The sequence below is a fragment of the Myotis daubentonii genome, chromosome 3 (genome assembly GCF_963259705.1).
Source record: "Myotis daubentonii chromosome 3, mMyoDau2.1, whole genome shotgun sequence".
In the NCBI taxonomy this organism is placed as follows: domain Eukaryota; kingdom Metazoa; phylum Chordata; class Mammalia; order Chiroptera; family Vespertilionidae; genus Myotis; species Myotis daubentonii.
Genome location: NC_081842.1, coordinates 71,138,521 through 71,163,654, shown reverse-complemented (window position 1 = coordinate 71,163,654; position 25,134 = coordinate 71,138,521). Strand labels below are relative to the sequence as shown.

General features: G+C 39.8%; 1 long non-coding RNA gene across 1 annotated transcript; it reads left to right on the top strand.

Moving 5' to 3' along the window:
• Nucleotides 1–7,760: 7,760 nt before the first annotated feature.
• On the top strand, nt 7,761–25,025 carry LOC132230440 (uncharacterized). The gene is made up of 2 exons (XR_009451871.1): nt 7,761–7,818; nt 24,232–25,025. It is a non-coding gene; the product is annotated as an uncharacterized LOC132230440 (long non-coding RNA).
• The last annotated feature ends 109 nt before the right edge of the window (nt 25,026–25,134 follow it).

The following is a 25,134-nucleotide window of genomic DNA, read 5'->3' as shown; positions in this document are numbered from 1 at the left end:
TATTAGATTATCAAGTTTATCTTCTGAGATTACCAGAATCATGGGACCAGATTGCTTCCCCATGGAGCTAATACTAATGCCCACCAAGCTACCTGCAGAGAAAATCTGGCTTTATTCAGCTCCACAGTGAATCCCCAGAGATGCTTTCTTGGGTTTTTAGTTTAGTGAAGCATGGAAGACAGCAAATGATAGGCTGTGTTTTGATAGTGAGCCAGTAGGGCAGGGTCCTTTGATAGTTCTGTGCTTTGTAAACTAGCTAACACATTGCTGATATTCAATAAATGTCAGGTATTGTCAATTCTCAATTATTCTGTGTACTAGAGGCACAGTGCATGAATTCATGCAAGGGAGGAGTTCACCCGGCCCACCCTGATTGGGCCAGGCGGGCCGGGGGTGGGGGAACACGGGAGGTTGGCCAGCTGGCCCACCCCTGATTGGGGTGTGGGGGAGTGACCGGGGGCAAGGCCAGCCAGGGGAAGGGGCCACAGAGGGTTGACTGGGCAGCTCCACCCCCTGGTTGAACTCCCAGTCGAACTCCTGGTTGAGGGGACAATTTGTTTATTAGCCTTTTATTATATAGGATAATGAGAAGCATGCCTTGGCATACATTTCCCCAAACTTAATTAGGAAGCTGTGTGTTTCTGACACTTGTTCTATAATAGATATTTTTACTTGAACTGCCAGACTATATACATTTGTATTAATGACATATCTTCAAATGACTCCAATTTGTGACAACAATAGAAATCACTGAAATCGCTGACTATCAATAACAACAAATTTTTTAAGTAGGCCAGTACATTGTTCACAAATGTTATGGTAACATCCTCAGATGATGGCTGACTAATGTATCCTGTCCATTCAAGCCTCTTGATCTTTATCCATGATCCTGGAACTTTCTCCCTTCCCACACTAGATCTTTCTTCATGGAAAACTCAACTCACCTCACTGGGAAACTTCCTCTAAAAGTATCTTCTCCCACACAAAAAACAATGTCTGATATATCTTTATAATTCTAGTAGTTGGAGTAATGTATTTTGAATGTGTTCAAAATAGATGGTTTGTGAAGGTGTCTAGAACATAGGAAATGCCCAGTAAATAGTTGTTGAGTGAATAAATAATACCAGAATAATAAATCTGTAAGTTCCCCATTGTCTGCTTTTTTATGCTGTTCTGTGGTGGATGTGAAAATTAGCAAATCAATGGGAAATAGAGTGGAGAAGGAAACCCTGGGCAATATGGGTGGCCTAGATCTCAAGATGACAATGAGCCCCCATATAATGGGGAGTCCCCTCTTCCCCAAATCAGGTAGGATCAGTTCAATCTTTCAAAAATTCTGAACTACCTACATCTGGTAAAAGAGAAGTCTATTCCACATGTGTTAAATTACATTTCCAAACCGCATTAAACCTAAGGCTATAGTTTGTACATCTGCAGCAATCACACTAAAAATTAATACAAAAGCAGAATACATTTCTTTAAGATTTTAGCTAATTTCCCCTAATGAATCCAGCTCCTATTTTAATATATAATGGCTGTTCCCGTTTCCTGGTGAGAACAACATTCAAGGCTTAATAGTCTTTTTTTAAAAAAAACAACAACCAAAAAACATATTTTTATTGATTTCAGAGAGGAAGACAGAAGGAGAGAGAGATAGAAACATCAATGAGAGAAAATCATTGATTGGCTGCCTCCTGCACACCCCCTATGGGGTATGGAGCCCATAACCAGTGCATGTTCCCTGAGAATCAAACCCTGACCTCCTGGTTCATAGGTCAATGCTCAACCACTGAGCAACACTGGCTGGTCTAGGCTTAATAGTATTGATGGTAAGAGGGAGTATAGTGTACTTAAGAAGAGGAGAAAAGTTAAAGAGAGACTATACCTTCTGTTTGCATTCAGCAAGGCTGTGTTCCATTCAAACACTGAGAAAAATTTTTTTTTTTAATCTCCAGCTTCCAAAGCAAAACAAATTATTACATATAGAAATTCAAAAGTAGTTTTTGCATAATACCACCTGGGTCTGAACTGGACATCATGTGCCTCACTGAAGAGCCACTTTCTGCATGTAGCACAAGATTTACTCTTTCTTGGGATGTAGTTGCCATGTCATTCTCTGCCTAAAGGTAAGCCAATAACCAGGCACAATGGAATATTCTAGGAGGGAAGTGGCACCGCTAAGAGGTTTGACCTGATAATGATGGCACATTATACTCTGGTTTATAAGTTATAATTAATCTATCCGTAGTCAAGTCAGTTTAAAATTGATTCCTTTGCCAGGTGCTATAGTAAAAAAAAAATTTCTCATATAGCAACTCTTCAAGAATCTCAAATAACTTCATAAAAATAGGTGCTATGACCAGCTTGTTTTCAATAGGTTGAATGCAGTGGAAAGCTCAGTACAATGTTTTTAAAGGTTACTGTCTTCTCCAACACGTTGGCTGACCCTTCCGCTTTTACTGATGCTTATGATATCATTCAATTATGCCAGGTTGCACCATGCCCTCTATCACTTCTTATCAGAGTTTTATAAATGAGCCTCATTTTCCAAAGCTATATAGTTTATTGAGTTTGATTGCATTAGTGGCATGACTCAGCAAAAACTAATTTCAGTTTGCTCTTTCATAAAAAGTTTTTTCTTTCTTCTTAAAAATGTTTTAATATTTGATCTGATTTCACGTATTTTCTTTCTAACATGTATACTTCATTAATATGGAAGAGACAATGGGAGCTTACCAAGGTCTATCAGATCATATTAAATTTTAATTTCTAAGTGTAAAGCATCAACATTGCAAACAGTCTCCCTTGATGGGCTTTATTAATCCGTGCCACTTGATCCTTCTATTTTTCAAAGATAGATATTCCAATTTTATTTCAAAGAGCATTTCTCTGTTTTTATCATTAAGATTGTCAATTTTCATGGATTCAACTTTTTAAATATAGATCATAAGAAGAAACAAACTCTGAGGAACACTATTTAAAACCCAAACCACAACATAAAAACAAAATTGTTATATTATGTTTGCTTTTTGTTCCAATAGGATAAGACTGAATACTGTGCAGGAAAATACTGACTCCATTGAATGCAGTATAATTTCATCTGAATTGGTTGATTTAATTAAGTTCAATCATGTTTATTGAGGGCTATTGTCTGACAGGCACTGTGCTAGGCTCTGAAGGCACACAGATAGCAGTAAGAGGCAGGACCAGCCTTCGGGAAGTGTGTAATTTGCTCAGGACACTGAAATGTACACACATGATCATTATACAGGGAGATAGGGCCTGAGTACTAAAGGTATACAGATGGGAGAAAGAGCAGGAAAATCTGGTTTGGGGGGATCAGAGAAGATTTCCTTCACCAGGAAAGACAACATTTTCTAGCCCATAAAGGATCTTGTATTAAATTTATATCTCTCCTGTGAAACTGAGTTGCCCAAGCTACATTTACCCGTGGACCAAATTGGGGTCACATTCACCTAATTTGTTTCCTTTTACTGGCTTGTGCCTCTAAGCACAAGCAGCCCAATCTACTTCTGCTGCAGTTTCACCCTGTACTTGAACACCTTCACCATTGAATTGACATGAGGAATTGATATATATATACTAGAAACCCAGGGCATGAATCCATGCACTGGTGGGGTCCGGCCGGTCTGGCACCAATTGGGGCAGATCGGGGCTGGGCCTGTTGGGAGGAGGAGATGGCGGAGGTTGGCCGGCCAGCCCACCCTGATCACCAATTAGGGCCTGGCTGGCTGGAGGGAGGAGCCACAGGTGATTGGCCGGGGGGGCCCTGCCCCCAATTGGGGTTGGGGGGCTGATTGGGGGTGGGGCCAGTAATGGGGAGGGGCAGTGGGCAGTGAGCTGGCCAGCCCCAGCCCCAAATGGGTGGGGGATGCTGATTGGGAGCCAGTGGCCTGGGGGAGGGGCCATGGGTGGTTGGCTGGTGGCCCTGACCCTGATCGGGGTGGGGGGCCCATCTGGGGTGGAGATGATGGGGGGAGGGGCTGCAGGAGGTTGGCTGCCGGCTCCACCCCCTATTGGAGTGGGAGAGTCTGGTAGTGGGCAGTACTTATTAAAGGATACTTTTGAGAACAGTAACTGGGAAGAATGGGAAAAGAGCAGGTTTGAGCAGAGGAATAAGTAAAGCTGCAATGACGGCCAGGAATCAGCCTCAGCTAATCACATAGAGAGCTCTTGGGTCAATGGGGAGAAAAGGAGATATGTACCTGATCTGGCAGTTCCCTGGCCACAGGGGGTGTCATAGTGACTGGTTGTTACAGTCATTACAGTATTATGATCGCTGGCTTTATATATATAATATATATATAATAAAGAGGTAATATATAATATTATATATTAGTATATATTAATATCTAATCTAATAAAAGACAAATATGCAAATTGACTGTACCTTTGCTGTGCCTTAAGCCACGACCACCAGCCAATCAGAGCAACTATATGCAAATTAACCCAATCAAGATGGTGGCCAGCAGCCACGGAGCTGAAGCGAGCAGGAGACTTGGTTGCTCCAGTGATGGAGGAAGCCAAGCTTCCTGGCTGGCACTGAGATCCACTGAAGACAACAAAGTTTCAATTATAGAAGATAAATAAACTCCAGATACCTGCTTTCAGCCGGCCGTGGCCACAGAGCTGGAGCAAGCAGGAGCCGGCTCTTAGCTCCACTGAAGGCAACAAAGTTTCAATCATAGAAGGTAAATAAATCCCAGAATAAAAAAGAAAAGAAAAAAAGGAGAGGCTGGGAGCTTCCATCGCTGGGGGGCTTGACCAGCCTGAAAACTGCCATCAGCCCCTCACCCAGGCTGGCCAGGCACCCCAGCGGGACCCCACCCTAATCCAGGACACCCTTCAGGGCAAACCAGCTGGCCCCACCCATGCACCAGGCCTCTATCCTATATAATAAAAGGGTAATATGCAAACTGACCCTAACAGCAGAAAGACTGGGAATGACTGGTCACTATGACACACACTGACCACCAGGGGGCAGACACTCAATGCAGGAGCTGCCCCCTGGTGGTCAGTGTGCTCCCACAGGGGGAGCTCTGCTCAGCCACAAGCCAGGCTGATGGCTGCCAGTACAGCGGTGGTGGTAGGAGCCTCTCCCACCTCCTCAGCAGCGCTAAGGATGTCCGACTGCAGCTTAGGCCTGTTCCCCGCTGGCAAGTGGACATCCCCAAGGGCTCCCGGGCTGCCAGAGGAATGTCTGACTGCCAGTTTAGGCCCAATTCCCCAGGGAGTGGGCCTAAGCCAGCAGGTGGTCATCCCTCAAGGGGTCCCAGACTGCGAGAGGGCATAGGCGAGGCTGAGGGACACCTCCCCTCCCCCAAGTGCACAAATTTTTGTGCACCAGGTCTCTAGTATATATAATAAAGAGGTAATATGCAAATTGACCATCACGCCCTCACACAAGATGGCTGCCCCCGTGTGGGCACAAGATGGCCACCACAAGATGGTTGGCAGGGGATGGCAGTTGTAGGCGATCAGGCCAGCAGGGGAGGGCAGTTGGGGGGGGTCAGGCATGCAGGGGAGGGCAGTTAGGGGTGATAGGGCCTGCAAGGGGGCAGTTAGGAGTCTATCAGGCTGGCAGGGGAGTGGTTAGGGGCAATCAGGCAGGCAGGTGAGCAGTTGGGAGCCAGCAGTCTCAGATTGTGAGAGGGATGTCCGATCCTAAAGAGGGATGTCGGACATCCCCTGAGGGGTCCCATGTTAGAGAGGGTGCAGGCTGGGCTGAGGGACCCCCCCCCCCAGTGTACAAATTTTGTGCTCTGGGCCTCTAGTATATATATAATTCATGGAAGAACTATTATTATTTTATACTTGTATTGCAAATCTCATCCAAAATAATTGACTAATGACTCATTTTGTGAGAGAAGCAAAGTAAAAGAGATAGTATGCAACCTTGCTCCCATCCCTCCTCCAGACAAACCCCATTTTAGATCTGTAAGTTGAGGAATGATGGAAGAAAGAGAAGAGAGGAAGATGAATTTCTCCTTTGGCTCTATGCCCTCCAAGTAACAAGGTATTTTGCATCTGTTTTTCTTGAGACTCCTCTAGTCTATTATGCAAGTGCATATGTATACCTCTCCACTGAGGAAAAACAAGGGCAATGGCTGTTGCACCAACATCTCATAGATGGACATATGGGATAAGCTGCCAAGATTTTGCTGTGCTTATTTCCAGGTATCTGTCTTCCTGAGAATTCCATCAGTAATTAGAGCATAACACCCAGCTAGGTAAATATGGGTTTTGAACACTCTCTATAATTCAAAAATAGACAATAAGAAAGTTGTCCTCTATCACCTGTACCTCTCTATACCTCTTTGTTACAGATTGCATAATCTTGATGAGACTGGCTTGACATAACTGATGCATAGTTTGCTGTTTAGAGTAAACTGAATGATGATACATTCATTCGGTTAACTGTTAATCTTGCCACTGAAAATGGTAATTGTTTGAAAAATGAAAATGAGAAAAGTTCTGGTTTTACTCATTATGTTCTCTTGGAAACAGATGTTACCATGCAGTTAAAAATTCCTTTGCTTTTAATTAAACTTTATATTTTGAGATCTCGGGAGTCACACGCACTCTTGTGATGAAATAATACAGAGAGATCCTGTGTGTTCTTCCCCCACTTTCCCCCATGGTCACATTTTGCAAACTGGAGTGGAGTATAGTATCACAGCTAGTATATTGATATTGATATTGATACACTTATGAGATAATCTACTAATACTATTCATATTCTCCCAGTCTTACATCTAATTTGTGTGTGTGTGGTGTGTGTGTGTGAGAAAGAGAGAGAAAGAGAGAGAGAGAGAGAGAGAGAGAGAGAGAGAGAGAGAGAGAGAGAGAGAGATGTGTATTTATTTCTATGCAATTTTATCATGTTTATGTTCATATAGCTACCACAGTCAAGGTACAGAACTGCTCCATCCCTACAAGGGTTCCTCATATTGCCCTTTTATAACCAAAACCACCTCCCTAACCTCCATCTTTAATCCCTAACAAATACCAAAATCTTCTTTATTTCTATAATTTTGTCATATCAAGAAGGCTATATATATGGACACATACAGGTAAGTAATTTTGAAATTCGTCCAAGTTGGTATGTCTATCAATTATTTTTATTATATTATTGCTGAGTAGTAATCCATAGTATAGGTGTACCTCTATCTACTTAACAGTCAGCTGTTAAAAGACATCTGGGATGTTTCCTGTTTTTGTGAATTATTAATAAAGTTGCTGTTTCCAGGTTTTTTATATTACTAATAAAGCTGCTGTGAACATTCTTACACAGGTTTTTTTGTATGAATATAGGTTTTCATTTTCCCTGAGATAGATGCCCAATTGTGCAATTTATGGGTTGTATGGCAATTGCATGCTCAGATTTATATGAAATTGCCAAACTGTTTTCCAAAGTAACTGTACCATTTTATATTCCCACCAGCAATATATCAGTTTTCTACCTTTTTTTACATCACATTAGTCTGTGTAAGTGACAAAATTAGTAAATAAATACATGACCCATGTAATACAAAACAGCTCGTAAAATGTCAACCCAAAAAAGTCCAAAGGGTAAAAAGGCCGGTGCTATATAAAAAAAAGCTCTCTCGAGCAAGGGCCTCTCTCTGCCTTGCCTCAGCTCCTAACAGGTAAGCTCTATGTTCCTGGAAAGTCCCAATATGCCCTAAAACTTTGTTTGGTGTAAATTAAAATAAACAAATCTTTTTTTTATTTTTCAAAACAGGATCATGGCCTATAAAATGCTTCAAGTGGTCTTGTGTTCAACTTTGCTTATTGGTAAGAACCTATTTTTTTTCTACTTACATCTTTTACAATTACTAGGTTGATAGATAACCCCTTTTGACTTTTTAAAGACACAAATAAACAGACTTTATCTATAGACTAATTCTGAAGCATTGAGGAAAACAAGCTATGTGCCATGCTGTGTTTTTGAACACGTTAGTGTTAATTGTGTGTGTGTGTGTGTGTGTGTGTGTGTGTGTGACCATTTTATTCCTAATTATTGTTAACATAGTAACATGCTGCTGTTGCTAAGAAATTTATTGAATTGCTGCCACCAAAGAAGTGCTCTGGTGTCCTTGGGCAAAGAAGAATTTAAATGCCTTTTAGAAACTGTAATACTTACATCGTACTATTATGTGGCGACCTCAAGGTACTTTGAAAGTATGAATTTATTAACCTTTAGGGCAAGCAGTAGCTCAGAGAAGTGGTGTTTTAAAGACAGATCAAGGAAGGCACTGGAGGCCAGGTAATTTGCTGCCATATTGGCCTGGTAATTCAGGGGCTTATATCTGAATTGAACTGAGAGATCATTTGTTTTTCTTGTAACCCAAACTGAAGATACTCACAAAGGTATAAATTATTCTCAGTTAAATCTCTGTAATTTATAAATACTCTGATGCAGATGCTTAAGTCAGAATAAATTTCTACTTTTATAATATGCCTCTGAGAACCATGCAAAAATTATGTACTTTGCTTGAGGTATACACGCACGCGCGCGCGCGCACACACACACACACACACACATATCTATATCTAAATCATTTTTTATATTTCATTTGTTTTTTTGCATTATATTTTAATCTTATTTGTCAATTAAAGTTTACACTCAATGTTTTGTTTTAGTTTCATGTGTACAGCATAATGGTTAGGCAATCACATACTTTACAAGTAATCTCCTGATACTTCAAGTACCTACCTGGCACCACACATAGGTATTACAATATTACTGTCTGTGTTTCCTCTGCTGTACTTACATCTCCATGACTATTTTATAACTAACAATTTGTACCTCTTTTCTTTTAAAGCGAAGTAGGATTTATTGAAGATATACTTCAAACGAGGAGCAGGCCAGTCCAGAGAGAGTGGCCTCGAACTCCTGGGTTATACGGTTTAAAAGAGGGATTTTTCTGGGTGGAGACTTTCATTTACATTCAGGGATGATTGACAGAAAAGGGTTACATAACTATATTTCTTCTGCATATGTCCTTACACACCATAATGCATACTGAAAAAAAACCCAATTTATACTTCTTAATCCCTTCACTTTTTCACCCAGTCCCTCAACCTCTTTCCCCTGTGGCAACCATCGGTCTGTTCTTAGTACCTATGTGTTTGTTTCTATTGTATTTGTTTATGTTGCTCTTTAGATTTCACATATAAGTGAAATCATAGGGTATTTATTTTTCTCTGGTTTATTTCACTTAGCACAATTTCACTCTAGGTCCATTCATGCTGTTGCAAGTGGTAGATCTCATTCTTTTGTATGGCTAAATAATATTCCACTTTATATCTGTTCCACCATTTTTTTATTCACTTGTCTACTAATGGGCTCTTGGGTTGCTTCCATATCTTGGCTACGGTAAATAACACTGCAAGTAACAAAGGGGTGCATATAGTTTTTGAATCAGTTGGGTTTCTTCAGATATATACCCCAAAGTGAAATTGCTGGGTCATAAGGCAGTTCCATTTTTAACTTTCTGAGGAATCTTTACACCGTTTTCCAGTCTGTATTCCCACCAACTGTGCACTGTATCTAAACTATTAGTCTAGGTATATATGAGAATACATAATTAGCCTTTTATTCCTATGCTTGTGAATAATTTTTGTTAAGGTAAGAAACATTAAAACCTATAAATAATTTTTGTAAGTTTATTTGAGCCCAACTGTTGACAATTGCTGGGAAGCAGAATCTCAATGTATTGACATAATGCTCTGAAGAATGGTGGTTTTTCACCCATTTTCAAAAATTACCATCAAAGGCGGGTTACATGAAATCCATTGGTGATAGATTAGGGAGGTGGGAGAAAGCAAAACAGGGAAATGTCTGGGATTGGATAAAAAGTAAAATGATAGACGCTTGCTTCTTTTACATAGATGGGTACAGGATAGTTAACAGTCAACAATTAACACAATAACAATGAGGGAATTTGTGGCCTGTGCCCTGGCACATTGGTTGTGCCCTAAGGGGTCCAGAAAAGGGGAAGTTACAAGTTACCCTGACATTCCAAAGGTATGTTATCATAGATGCAAAAAGACAACAGGCTCAGTTAAGATCAAAGTTTATCTTTGTCAGGGAAGATACCTGCTTAAGAAATGACTACCCACCATAACTGCTTTTAGTTAAAATTTTCATTTCAGACCATCCTTTGTGGTTACTTTAGGTCTTTGAGTTTGCAAGACCGCCATGCAGGCCTCCCCTGAGCTAGTCAGGTTAGCATGTGGCCCCTTTTGTCCACAATTTTAGTAGAGGTCTTTTTCTAATCCTCACCTGAGGGTATGTGTTTATTGGTTTTAGAGAGAGGAAGAAAGAGAGAGAGAGAGAGAGAGAGAGAGAGAGAGAGAGAGAGAGAGAGGAAGAGAGAGAAACATCCATTGGTTGCCTCCTGTACATGCTCCATCTATGCATCCTGACCTACGTGCCCCGACTGGGGATTGAACACAGGCAGGGCTACATAAAGAATTTTAATCATCAATATTGCACTTTATATTTTGGACATGTTTAATTAAATTATTTAGAAATTTTTAACCACATTAATATAAAGCAATTATCATCACACCAAGTTAAGCCTATATCTCCAGACGAAAAAAAGTGAGTTTGGCTCAGGTTAAGTGAGTGAGTGAGGAGCACATTGCAAACTGAAGCCATGGGCTGGTTATAATCCATCAGTATAAAGCTTTGCCTTGACTGCTGATCCATGCAATTGACTTTAGAGTTGGTGACAGTGGATGACTGCAAGGCTAAAAGCACTACATCTGGTCCACATTCCCCTGTGAACACTGCAGGGTCAAAAATATCTGGCAAAGGGGAAATGGTTCTGCAAAAGTGATTTTTGTGCACTTAGAAGTTGGAATTAACTTTAACCCCAGCTGAGATACAAATATGTCTACCTATAAAGAAACTGCGTTGACTCACTTCACTTAATAGTGAATAAATAAATGAATGACTGAGTTTATGTCATTGAAGTTCATGCAAGTGCAAGCTGAGATCAGAAACTAAGAACAGAGGATTGTGGACACTGCTGGGTGCCCTTCAGATCTCAGGAAAGAAGCCTTTATTGCTTTCGGACTGAAGAGACTGAAGTCTTTAGAACCCAGTTCATTTGTTAAACTAGTAACTAACTTAACCAACATTTTCTAAGTCATACCGCTCTAACGTAGGAAAATATTAGCTTGAATCAACTTTCTTTTACTTCTCCTCCCTCCCTCTTACATATAAGAATGAGGACACATTTGTAATACCTTAACCAATAAAGAAAAAAAGAAAAGAAAAGAAAAAGAATGCAGCCTATTCATCTATTCCTCCCTGGAGCCCTTTTGCTTATCATAAAAAAACAACAATTTAAAAAATTTGTTTGTTTCTGTTATTTAAAAAAGTTTTCTCTGTTACAGATTAGTTGTCTAACAAGTTACTTTTATCTAGAACTTAATTTGAAGTAAATAGGGAAAAGATCTCACTATCTATTTTCCTAATGGGAATGCTGAAGCTAAAATGATAGTCTTACTCAAGTAATGACATATATGGGCAAAGTCCCCAAATTATTTTATTGATTTTCTCAAAATAGTACCTTACACATTGGAGATGATTCCCTAGTCAGAGAATTAGAAGTCAAATGTCATCATTTGATTATAAAACAAAGCAACTCTCTCGTTAGCATTTAGGTCAAGAATTGCTTTCTCCTATAATAAACCAACAAAATTGCTACTACTATTTTAAGTCTTTATTATGTGTCAAGAGCTATCCATATGTAACCTTAATTCAATTCAATTCTCAGAAACACTCTGCAAATAGGTGTTATGATTCCCATTATACAAAAAGACAACTGAGACTTAGACAAGATAAATGACCAAACTACACGGTTAATCAATAGTGGGTGCCAATTCACATACAAATTCTACATCCAGGTCTTTTGAGAACAAAACCCGTCTTTCTACAAACTGTCCCCTCCAGCACCACAGTCCTAGATATGGGCTATGCAGAAACAGGAGAGGAAGCAGGACACACAGCAAGATCTCCTGAAAAAGTAATAGGGCCAGTATTGTAGCCATTGGTTCGACAAGTAAAGGTCTGGAGTTAGGGAGCTGGGTGACTTTATCTGAGGAAATAGGGTCAGACCAGGATATAACTGAAGATTGTTCTATGACAGTTCCTAGTTGTACTGAAGGGAAAATGAAGTCCTGAACTCAACATGTTCCACCTCAGTAGTAGAGCACTTAATAAAATCAAATAGCCCCATATCTCAGAAAGAGGAAATAGAGAAAATATACATATTTGGAAAATGTTTCACTAAATAAGTAAACCAATTTTGGGGGTTGACTCATATATGAAACAATTGGGGGGGAATGGGGGGGAGAAGGAGTTATGCCCTTATTATTGGCCTGTGATCAGGACTATCTATAAAGTACAAGTGTGTCTTTTGGTTTTATACAGAGGAAATCTGAAAGTGCTTTTAGCCTGTTTCTCTGGCATAGTTTAAACTCCTGTTTTTCAGTCCACAGTTAGTAACCAAGGCCAATTTATCATGAAGTTTGTTTGGTTTGGTTTGGTTTGGTTTCTTTTGACAAGAGCTGTTAAGCTTACACTTTCTTCCCCATGACCCCATCAGCACCTCCAACCCCTCCCTTTTTGCCCTCTCTTCATGAGGGGAATAGCCCTTTTCCATCAGGCCTGTAGCCCTCCAATTTTTTGGAGAGTCTTTATTCCTTGATACACTTTTGGTTTCTTTTATAAGATTTTTATTTAAAAATCTTAATTTAAGCCCTGGCCGGTTTGGCTCAGTGGGTAGAGCGTTGGCCTGCGAACTGAAGGGTCCCAGGTTCGATTCCGGTCGAGGGCATGTACCTTGGTTGCAGGCACATCCCCAGTGGAGGGTGTGCAGGAGGCAGCTGACCGATGTTTCTCTCTCATCAATGTTTCTAACTCTCTCTCCCTTCCTCTCTGTAAAAAATCAATAAAATATATTTTTAAAAAATCTTAATTTTACCTACTCACTTTGGCTTAAGGTTGATCTTGCTTTGAAGAAAGTGGGTAGTAAGAATAAACTGGTAAATAACTTGGTTGGACAAAAACCAAAAATGTCATTGCCTATGACTAGATTCATTGAGCATGCTGAATGTTGTAGAAAAACTCTCTTTTCCTAGCCATGTGGAATTTTTTGTCATGTCACTAGAGTTGGGAATACCATCAACACACATAGGCAGTGACCCAGAAAGGCTCACTATGGGATCATGCAAAATGCTGCTTTTCATGAGTTACAGATTTCTCTGTCTATACCAGTGGTTCTCAAACTTCTGGCCCTTTAAATACAGTTCCTCATGTTGTGACCCAACCATAAAATTATTTTCGTTGCTACTTCATAACTGTAATGTTGCTACTGTTATGAATCGTAATGTAAATATCTGATATGAAGGATGGTCTTAGGTGACCCCTGTGAAAGGGTCATTCGACCGCCAAAGGGGTCGCAAACCACAGGTTGAGAACCGCTGGTATGCGATTAAAGACCAATAAAATATCTGCTGGCTCCAAAGTATATCCCAGGGAAATACGTGGCCACGAGAGTGATAGTGAATGTGGCTGTGTACTGAGAACAGGTTAAAACAGATGGAAGTTGAACTCAAGCCAAACCAGTTTCTGTTTACATTTCAAAGTACTCAACACATCAGCAATTGTGACGTCAATAAAGTTGAAATCTCTGAGTTAAAAGTTCAGTTACAAAGCATTTTAATAACAGATCATTTACTATGATCCTGAGGATTTGAGAACTGGTCCCATAGTCCAGTGCCTCTTTTTTTCCCCCCAATGCAGGTCCATCAAACCTCCTTGCTTCTCTCATCTTACTGCCTGTTTGTGTCCTGTTCTCCTCAGGACTTCTTATATTTTACAACCTCCCTTCTTTTTTCTGTTCTTTCTTTGATTTCTTTTCTTGATTTCTCTCTTCTCCTTTCTTTTTCTTTTTCTCTCACAACCCAAATTTCTTAGCTCTCATTTTGTCTCTCACTAATTTTTATCTGAATTTCAGAAAAATGAAAGAATCCATTCTATTAAATATAACTATTTTATCTTCCACCATGAAGTTTTGGTCAGTGACCAAAGTATAGAGTGAAAAGAAAAAATTAACTATTTTATTATTTGTGAAGAAAATTATTTGCTTAACACAAATAAAAAAATATTTAAGTCTAAAAATTATTAAAATACCTAAACATTAGTATTTTAATCTTTCACAAAATTAAAAAAAAAATTATCCTACATTTATATAGGTCTTTGAGAATGTTACTGAATTGCCAAGATGTTTGTATATCCTTTTCTCCTGATTCTCTATAGTACTTAACTAGAGGCCCGGTGCATGAAAATTCATGCACTGGAGGGGGGTTCCCTCAACTTGGCCTGCCCCCTCTCACAGTCCGGGAGCCCTCATGGGCAGGAAGCGACCCGCAATCAGGGGAAGGTGACGCTCCCATCACACCTCTGCTGCTGCCACTGCTGGCAGTGCAAGCCTCAGCTGGCCTGGTTACTTGAGCCTCAGGCAGCCCTGGGTGGCTGGGCAGCTGACATGAGGCTTGCCTGCGCCTTTGGCGTCAGTTGAGCAGCTGCCATCCAAGGCTTGCCTGTGCCTCAGGCCAGCCCTGGGTGGCTGGGGGGCTGAGGGTCTCTAGAGGCAGGTGCGCGGAGCTGGCCCAGCCTTGCCACATACCTGCCTCCCCAGTAGGGCTGAGGGGACTGGGCACCACCATCTTGTGGCTGTGTGCGCTGCCACCTTTGAGGGTGTGACAGCAATTAGCATATTCCCTCCTTATTGACTGCGGGTGCTGCCATCTTTGCAATGGCATGAGGGCCAATTAGCATATTCCCTCTTTATTAGATAGGATCCCTAGTGACCATTTATACTTTCAGTACTTAACTTATGTGCACACATAATTGCCTGGGTACTTATATTATCTATTTTTTTAAGACATCAATAATTTAAGGGCATGGGCTGATTTGTATTGTCCAATACAAATAGTAAATAGTAAATGTTATTCCCTCATTGTTTGGACTGAGTGCTAGGTGCTTTACTTTCAGTATCCCATACCTAAGTGTTTTGAACTTGTGACAGGACTATAGTGCTTATTCTCTAGTACAGGTATCAGGTAACACTACACATATCAGTATCACTGGAACCCAAGTGAAAGAGCTACTATGGGCCCATCCTATGAACCTGGCAGATATTTTATGTCTTCTATCCCCACTGAATCCCAACACATTTACTTCACAGATGCTGAAGGTTACATGAGGGAAGAAATCAGTCATGGCTGTCCAGGGATGGAAAACTCCTGCTGGTTGGAGTGCTTTGTTTGTGCTCTATTTTTTTTTCTCCTGTTTCTTAGTGAGGATCTGAGCAAACAGACCTGTTGGGTTCTCTGAGCCACCTTCTGACACATAGCACTCCCCTTCTATGCCCTGGTTTTGATCAGGTTGAGAAATAAACCAAAGATGATTAGGAAAGGCAATCCATTTTCTTTATTACTAAGAAAGGCCAACTGGAAGATGCAATGTGCACTATATATAAGTACATAACAGCCCGATGACTGGGCCCACACCTTGGCAAATTTCATACCCAATTGCAGGTTGCAGGACCAGAACAGGAAGTGTGCCCTCTGAGGGCAGCGCACTCTCCGGAGAAAAAAGGAAGAGTGAGCTGGACATGCCTGTTGCACTTACCAATTAAATGAGGCACGTCCCCTCCAGAGGGGCAGAGCACACCAAGGGAAAAGGGAGGCCTGAGATTAGTCCAAATTGAAGAAAACAGGAATCTGCCATCAAACGCTGCCCTTTCATTCTGTATCTTAAGTTTCACATTAATTCACATTGATCCTTTTAGTGTATGGGTTCCTACCACAAGTATCATTTTCATGGTCACATGCATAGCATACAGACTAGTCAGTCATTTCTCCACTATCCAGTTTAAAGTGTCTTTTCCAGCCTTCCCTGGAGATGGCAATATAGGGAGTCTTTCCACTTCTAATATAGCTCCCGTTACTCCCATACTGCTCACCAGCCTGTGATGGGCACTCATCTTTGTGCATAATGTGAATACATTTTTATTTGTTTTGCTTTAATTATTGGGCAGGTCTATTTTGACTTCTCTTTCACTTATTTCTGTCTGTTTCAGTGCTGAATTTCTCAGCATGTAAATTCCTTGATGGTAGTAGGAGCTGTGCCCACTTAGCATATTCTGTATGTTCCAATGACATAATACCACACAGAGAAAGACATTTTCAGTTAATGACTTATTTGTTATGAATACATCCCAGTTAAAAACATTAGAGCTGGAAGAGACCTTAGAGATGATATGATGCAGCCTCATCTTACAGAACAGATAATGGAGATACAGGGATAAAAAGTGACTTGGTGACTAGTCACTGCCAGGGCCAGGATAAGACTTGGCATCTCTGATCTTTCTTGGCTTGTGAGAAGAGAGGTGTGATCTCGAATAGCTCCATCCTCCTGCCTGTTTCTACTGCACAGAACTTTCTGCAGAGGATATTCTAGAATGGTTTCGATAGTAGAATTAAGCTTGACAGGTCTTAGTAAGACTATGATACAGGATGAAAGAAAGGAGGGTGTATAGGAATTTGGAAAGAGAAAAATATATTTTTATAGCTTATGATTATAAAGTTTAAAAAAGGTATTAACCTGACTCACATTTGCCTACATTTAAAAAACCCACTCATTTAATAGCCAACAAGGTAATAAAAGTCAGGGTTCGGTTTTCAAACCCCAGCAGGATTACATAGGCTTACAAACACAAAACTCTGATTTTGTTCTCACTAACTTTCAAGGATGATCAGGCAGATTGAAAAAGGGAGGAGAGATTTCTCAAGCAGAGAGGATAATAGCATGCCCTTCTATATAACTTACATTTTATTTCCAGTCTTGCCATTGACTTACTATGTGACCTTGAGTGAGTCATTTCATCTCCATGTGACAATTTTCTCATTTGTAAAATGGGATAATAAATACTACTTTCTGTCTCTCTCCTGGGTGATGTTATTATCACCATCAATTAATATTTATTGGATGCCTGTTGGTCGCATAATGCTGAGGTAAGCGCTTTGTTCTGGAAGGGGGAGGGTGGTGTGGAGAGGGGTGCCGGAGGAGATTATATGAGTGAAATATTTTTCATGAGCAAAAAAAAGGAAAAAAAAAGATTTACAAAAGACAGAATCATTAGAGCTTAAAATAGCTTGGGCTTATATTTTAAAGCATGCTTCTCGGCCAAGATTGATGTAATAGCAATGTTTTTTCTTAGCAATTGTACAATGTACCAGGATAATGATGCAGAATACTGGTTTTACTTTTGGATGTTTCTAAATAAAACTATCTTAAGAATTATTGTGATTTCTTTTTCAGCTGTAAATTATATCCTAAGCATAATTTTTTTAGAAATATTTATTTGATATTGAGGTTATCAGATTTACTTTACCTAGACATTCCCTTTGTTTTAAAAGGCAACTTTTTAAAAACAGAGTAAGTGCACATTAAACATGTACCATTGTAGAACACTTTTGATTCAAATGTAATAAAGAGAAATCTGAAAGTCACCTATTAATACATTTCAGCTGAAACCAAAAATGCAATACTGGTCAGTCCATACCTAAATGAATGGGAGTTCCCAGTTCCCAGTTCCCTCCCAGTCCATCCTGTCTTCCCATCCCTCTGTCACCTACTTACCTCTCATCTGGACTATTTGAAGAGCCTCTGACCTTGTTTCTTTCACTCTACTCTCTTCCTTTTACCAGCGGCTCTCCATACCATTGACAAAGGAGTTGTCAAAAGTAAATCTATGAATGGATAAACAAAATGTTGGCATATACATAACAAAATATTTAGCCTTAAAAAAGAATGAAAGGCTGACATATGCCACATCATGGATAAAACTTGAAGATATTATACTATGTGAAATAAGTCAGACACAGAAAGACAAATATTGCAGGATTCCCTTTATCTAAGGTCCCTAGAATAAACCAACTCCTAGAGACACAGAGTAAAAAGGTATTTACCGGGGGCTGGGGGAGAGGACCATGGGAATTATTGTTTAAAGGGTACAGAGTTTCTATCTTTGACACTGAAAAAGTTCTGGAGATAGTGGTGATGGTTGCATGACATTGTGAATGTACATGATACCACTGAAGTATATACTTAAAAATGTTTAAAATGGTATGTTTTATTTATGTATATTTTATCACAATAAAAATTTTTTTTTTAGTAAAACTGGTCCTGATCATTTTCTGGCACATAAATGATCATTATTTACAGACTAAAGCCCAAAGTCCTTGGTATAACAGTATAATATTTCAGAATCAAGCTCCAGATTATCTTTCCAACATTATCTTTAACACATCCATACCACAAAGTTACCTTCGATCACACTGGCAAAGTGAGGGTCATTGAACCTGAAACTCACCTTGCTCCTCTGCTCTGAGCTCTTCATCTTCTTCAGCCTGGAATACATGCCCTTTGCTGCCACTCCCTCCTCCTAGCTGTGAAACCTTACATATTCTTTGATGCTCAACTCAAAACTAATTTCTCTGTGCAGCCTCCATGCAATATTCGAATTACTCACTCCCCCTTTAGAAGGTCTAGTCACAATATGTGTTCCTATAATTATTTGTGAACTCTGAATATAATGTGAGTTCCTTAGAGGCAAGGGGTTTTCACTTGTTTTTGATTTGTTTGTTTGTTTGTCTTTCCATGCAGTGGTGATTATCAGAGAGGCTGTCATTTTCAATAGACACTCATTTGAAAACAGAGGTTACTGGATTGGCAAGTTAAAGTAGAAATAATAGGGCTAATAATTTGAACCCTTCTTAGTGCAGTGTTTTGCATCCAGTTGAGACTGGGGTGAGGCAAGTGGCAAGCTTATGGTACAACATTTGCATAACCCTGAGAGTGAGTTCCTTCTTATATTTTACTAGAGGCCCAGTGCACAAAATTCATGCATGGGGGAAGGGGGTGTCCCTCAGCCCAGCCTGCACCCTCTCCAATATGGGACCCCTTGGGGGATGTCTGACTGCTGGTTTAAACTGGCAGTCAGACATTCTCCTCACAATCCGGGACTGCTGGCTCCCAACCGCTTGCCTGCCTGCCTGCCTGATTGCCCCTAACTGCTTCTGCCTGCCAGCCTGATCACCCCCTAACCATTCCCCTGCCAACCTGATCAATGCCTAATTGCTCCCCTGCTGGCCCAATTGTCCCCAACTGCCCTCCCCTACAGGCCTGGTCCCCCCCCAACTGCCCTCCCTCCCCTGCAAGCCTGGTCCCCCCCGACTGCCCTCCCTGCTGGCCTGGTTGCCCCTAACTGTCCTGCCCTGCTGGCCTGATCACCCACAACTGCCCTCCCCTGCCGGCCACCTAGTGGTGGCCATCTTGTGACCACATGGGGGTGGCCATCTTGTGACCACATGGGGCGGCCATCTTTGACCACATGGGGTTGGCCATCTTGTGTGATGGTGTGATGGTCAATTTGAATATTACCTCTTTATTATATAGGATGCTTTAGTGACCTCACTTGCCTCATCCTAGTCTCAACTCTGTTGATTAGCAGTTTCCTTGATATTAGTAGGTGCTTATAATGCATTGCATTAGTTATCTACTATGGCATAACTCATTTCCCCAAACCTTAGCAGCTTAAAACAATCCACATTTATTATTTTACAGTTTCTGAGGGCCAGGAATTTGGGAGTGGCATAGGTTGATGATTCTAACTTAGGATCTCTCACGAGGTTATAGTTAAAGATGCTAGTGTGGGCTGTAGTCATCTGAAGGCTTGACTGGAGCAAAAGCATCAGATTCCCAGTGCCTGGCTTACATGGTTGTTGGTAGAGGACTGACTTCCTTTAGGGCAAGGGATCCAAGAGCGGGCAAGCCAGAAGCTATGATAGCTTTTATGTCCTAGCCCCAGAAATCACACACTGTGATATCACACACTATGCATACACTGGTCAGCCCTGCTAAGTGAAAGAGGTGACCACCCAGAATACGAATAACAGGAGGCAGTGATCTTTGGGGACAATCTTAGAGAATGGCTTCCACCACCATCTGGTTTGACTGTATTGAACTAGATTACGTAGCAGCAGGCAAGAATTATTTCTGACATCTGTTACTAATATCTTCTGAGGTTGACTTTTGTCTTCTATTTTTAAATTATTGAATAAATAAAGTTGCTAACATTTTATAAATGAAGACTATGTCTGAATCATTTTTCAATCCTGCGTTAGCAGTAGTGCAGAGTTTTGCATCCAGAGGCAGCCTGATTGATGTATAGTATCCAGAGAGGCTGTCGTTTTCCATAGACATTCATTTGCAACCAGAGGTTACTGGATTGGCAAGTTAAACTAGAAATAATAGGGCTAATAATTAAAACCCTTCTTATAGCCCAAGGCCGAGCTTGGAAAAGCATGCGTTCATAGAGAATGTGTAAATAACTGTTGTTTCTTTTTGTCTAAAATGCCTAAGACTATTATTATTATTACTATTATTATTACTATTACTATTGTTATCTGGCCCCAAGTATTCCTGGCTCACAGTCATAATGTAGTGCAGTAGCTCTGAAGGAAGAACTTCATCTCTGCGTCCCACTGGTTGTGTGGCCTTCAACGTATTTTTTTAAATTTTCTATGACTTAGTTTCTGTGTCTGAATAATGAAATGATTGACAGTGCTACTTCTTAGGTTTGTTGTGAGTATTAAATAAGGTAATTCAGCTAAAGAATTTAGCACCATGCTCAATAAGTGCTAGCTAATATTATTAATATTTGTGTATATACTTGTTTTCAGAGATTAGTCTTCTAGATTCACAATGACTTTTGCTCTCATTATTCCAACAGTTTAAAATTAAAAGTCTTGCCCTTCTCCCATGAAGTTAATTTAATATTTCCTTCAAGGAATAGGTTAAGCAATTTCCTTACCATGAAAATGTCTGCTTGTGTCCCAAAACCCTAGTGCTCAGTAATATAGGCTTCTCCAAAACTCTCTTAGCACAATCAAATCTTATGTTCCCTTATTTTGTATTTTAAGACTTTTCTTCCTCTTTTCTAGAGAGAAATTTCATACCTGATAGCTCACTTACCCCGATCCATACAGAGTATTTGTCAATAGATATCTGTTTAATGATGAATCTGTAGAGTGCCTAACATAACATGCTTACAATTAGATTTGTAATAAATGCTTCTTTATCACAAGCAATAAACAGACTGCATTGTTACATATAGGTGAAGATTGTGTGTTTTCCTTTATATTTATTCAGTTTACAGCTCTGAACCTGATTGTGTTTTATTGCAGGCACACCCCCAGTGGGGGTTGTGCAGGAGGCAGCTGATTGATGTTTCTCTCTCATCAATGTTTCTAGCTCTCTATCCCTCTCCCTTCCTCTCTGTAAAAAAACAATAAAATATATATTTTTAAAAAGAATAAAAACACAATATAGACTATTAAAATTTCAAGATCTTAAGGAAGTTTGAATTTTTAAAATTATCATCTTTTTTTCTTTTTTGATCCTGAAGTGTGAAGGAGTTAGAAAATACAGGTCTGTTTGATTTAATGATGGCTCTATTGATGCTAACAATCTTTTTTTAAAATACATTTTATTGATTTTTTATAGAGAGGAAGGGAGAGGGATAGAGAGTTAGAAACATCGATGAGAGAGAAACATCGATCAGCTGCCTCCTGCACACCCCTCCTGGGGATGTGCCCGCAACCAAGGTACATGCCCTTGACTGGAATCGAACCTGGGACCCTTCAGCTCGCAGGCCGATGCTTTACCCACTGAGCCAAACCAGTCAGGGTGATACTAACAATCTTAACTATGGTGCCAGACTTGGGAGCAATCTACTTTAAACTGAAAGATATGTTCTATTTTAGAAGTCTTGGAAAGCAAGAATAACATTGTTGACTGCCAGGTTTGAGCCAGGTAGTTTATATTCATTAATTTTTCCAATTCTTATGGTAATCCAATGTTATTTTGTTACTGTGTTGTTATTATTTTTATTATACCGTTTTACATATAAGAAAACTAGAGCTCAGAGAAATTAAACAACTTGCCTAAAATAGTGATGGGGCTGGAATTTGATTCTGTGGGCTCCCATGCATGTACAGAAGCTCTGAAAATCTCCATCCACCTCACAGCACTAACTTTCATGCTGTACCATGTACAGCTCACATAGGGTGGTGTTAGTACAATGGTGGCAAAGGACTAAGGAGCAGCCATTTCCCTCAAGGTAAAACTTTTTCAAGGTTCCTTCTCAGGTGTCCATTTTCCCAGAACCACAGTTGTGTTTCTTTAAGAGGAAACATTGAGATGTAAACTGTTGCCCTAAAAGATGCTGTGCTCTTGTACTCTGAATTACAGGAGCATTGGGAGCGCCATTTTTGTTGGAAGACCCAGCAAACCAGTTCCTACATCTCAAAAGACACGTATATTTGCAGGATTACTGGGACCCAGATCACAGTCCGAATATGTGGGAAAACACACTGGCTGATCAGGTATTTGCATTTAAATAGGCATCTCATCAGTTGGCTTTAACACACCACCAACCTAGTCCTGATTTTTCCTGTCCATCTGCCATCAGCTATCCCTGCCCTTTCCTCTCCATAAAGTGCCTTTGGTCTGGTGACCTCCACATCTACTTTCAAAACTAAGATCAAATGTCTCCTTTCTGATGCCTTTCCCGGATTTCCAAGGGGGCATTTGTCCTTCCTTCATCTCTCCCCTCTGCATGCTGTTCACTTGTGAATAGCTCACAAAATGTCACACTGAAATTGTTTGCTTCATGCACCCCACCTTTCTACTTAGGCGACAAAGGTAAAGTGCAAGTCTTCTACATCTAAATAATTATTCTCAGGAGCTACTAAAATGACTGTTATGTAGTCAAGTCTCAATAAATGATTACATGTTTGGGTAGTGGATGGATGGATTGCGGTCACATTTTAGTTCTCTCTCAGTTGTTCAGCTGCTAACTTCCCTCTGTTACAATTACCCAAGCCTTTAATGTCATTTCATTTGCTTGTCTTTTTCACATTTTCCTATTCATTTGTATATTCATTCCAAGAGAAATAAAAAAGAAACTTGAATTCACCAGTTTTATTTTCTCTTTTTGATGAAAGAACACTTTGAAACTCCAGGCCAAATGAAATTGCTAAATTATCTGAGGATTTCAATCAGTCATGATTTCCCTCTTACAACTCAGCAATTTAGAAAATGAGGATGTATAGCAATTAATTCCTTCACTGATTTGTTCTTTCTTTCCACATGTATTAGATTTTCACTACCACCAAGTGTAAAAGTTGTATAAAATCATTATAGTCCTAGCCAGTTTTGCTCAGTGGATAGAGCATTGGCCTGTGGACCAAAGGGTCCCAGGTTTGATTCCAGTCAAGAGCATGTATCTTGGTTGTGGGCTCCTACCTGGCCCGGGCCCTGGTAGGGGCTTGTAAGGAGGCAACTAATCATTGTGTTTTTCTCACATTGATGTTTCTCTCTGTCTTTTCCTCTCTCTTCCACTCTCCCTAAAAATCAACGGAAAAATATCCTTGGAGAGGATTAACAACAACAAAAATAATAAATAAATAAATAATAAATAAAATCATTGTAAAAGTTGAATTTCTGTGTTTTCCTGGGGCTTGGATCCTCTCCTTACTCCACATAGCTGGGTTTTAACTCGTCTAGCAGGATCAGCTTGGTTCTGCCTAGCATTTGCTGATCCCCAGTAGAAGTGGTGTCGCAGCAGCTTGAATCTAGTTTTATGCCTGTTTTACTCCAACATGCATAATTTAGAGTTATTAAAAGAAGACTTTATTTATTTGGCAAATTAAATAATTACATAGACTGGAAGGCTGTGTCTTCCTCATGGAATATCCAAATTTTCAAGTATACTCCTAACTGTAATTGTAGACCTGTGCTGTGATCAACTGACAGATACTGTAATATACCAAGACTCTACCACATGGGTCACACCGTGGCCTGCGAAAACTGCAAAACATTTCATCAGTGAAGTAAAAAGATTACTAAAAGTGTGAAAACCAAACCTTGCTTAGAATTATTCTTCCATTGTATTTCTCTCAGTCTTTTAGAAAATATCTGTATGATAATCAGAATAATTGATGCCTGTGTTCTACACACTCAGAGATCATGACTTGAGTTTCCTTTTATTGCAGGCTCATGAAAAATGGACTGCTTTGAAGACAACAGCACAGTATTATCTGAATGTGAATTCCTTCACTTCTGACATATCTACTACCCAATAAATATGCTTTGCTGGTTAAACCAGGACAGCAAAAACAGTGGGAGTCAGCACGGCAATGTACCAAAACCACAGCTTTGGCGTGCTGAAAGCAAATGCTTGTCACTTACTAGATTATTTATTATGTCTGTCTCACAGAGACGTTGAACAAAGTAAATATGGAAATTTATGTAGTGACCTAGAATTCAAAGTTCTTTGTAAATGGTAGGTAAAATGAGCACTAAAGTTAAAAAGACTGTAGTAATAACATTTATCAGAAAGGCCTTTTACTGAAAAAGAAAAAAATATTTAAAGCAGTATCATTAAAATTCTCCGTTCATAGCTATTGCTTTCTATTGCCTCTTCTTTGTTAGTTTACTTTTTAACTCAAGTAAGAGAGATTTCTTAAATGGGGCTGGTTCTCTCCTCTTCTCTTCAATATTTGTCACTGTCTAAAGCCAAGCTATTTTAAGACCACACTCCTGAAACGTTTTTCATCAAAGGTGTATTACTGAGAGCAGTAGAAAATAAAATCTTAACTCATATTAGGGAGTAGATGGTGACTAGGACCCCACTGAAAGCCACTCATTTACATAAATGTCAACTTGTTCAGAAGTTTTGCCACATGTATGTAAATTTGTATTCTGCTCTATAATATACTGTTAATGTTTATTTTATTATGAAATAACAGATTTGGCTTACTGGCCAGGAATATTTATTGATCTTTTATTTTTTATTTTTTTATTGATCTTTTAAAATAAAACTGGAAAAAAATGACTCTAAAGAAGAGTGTACTACGCTTATCCTATAGTTTTCCACATACCCATGAAATACTACC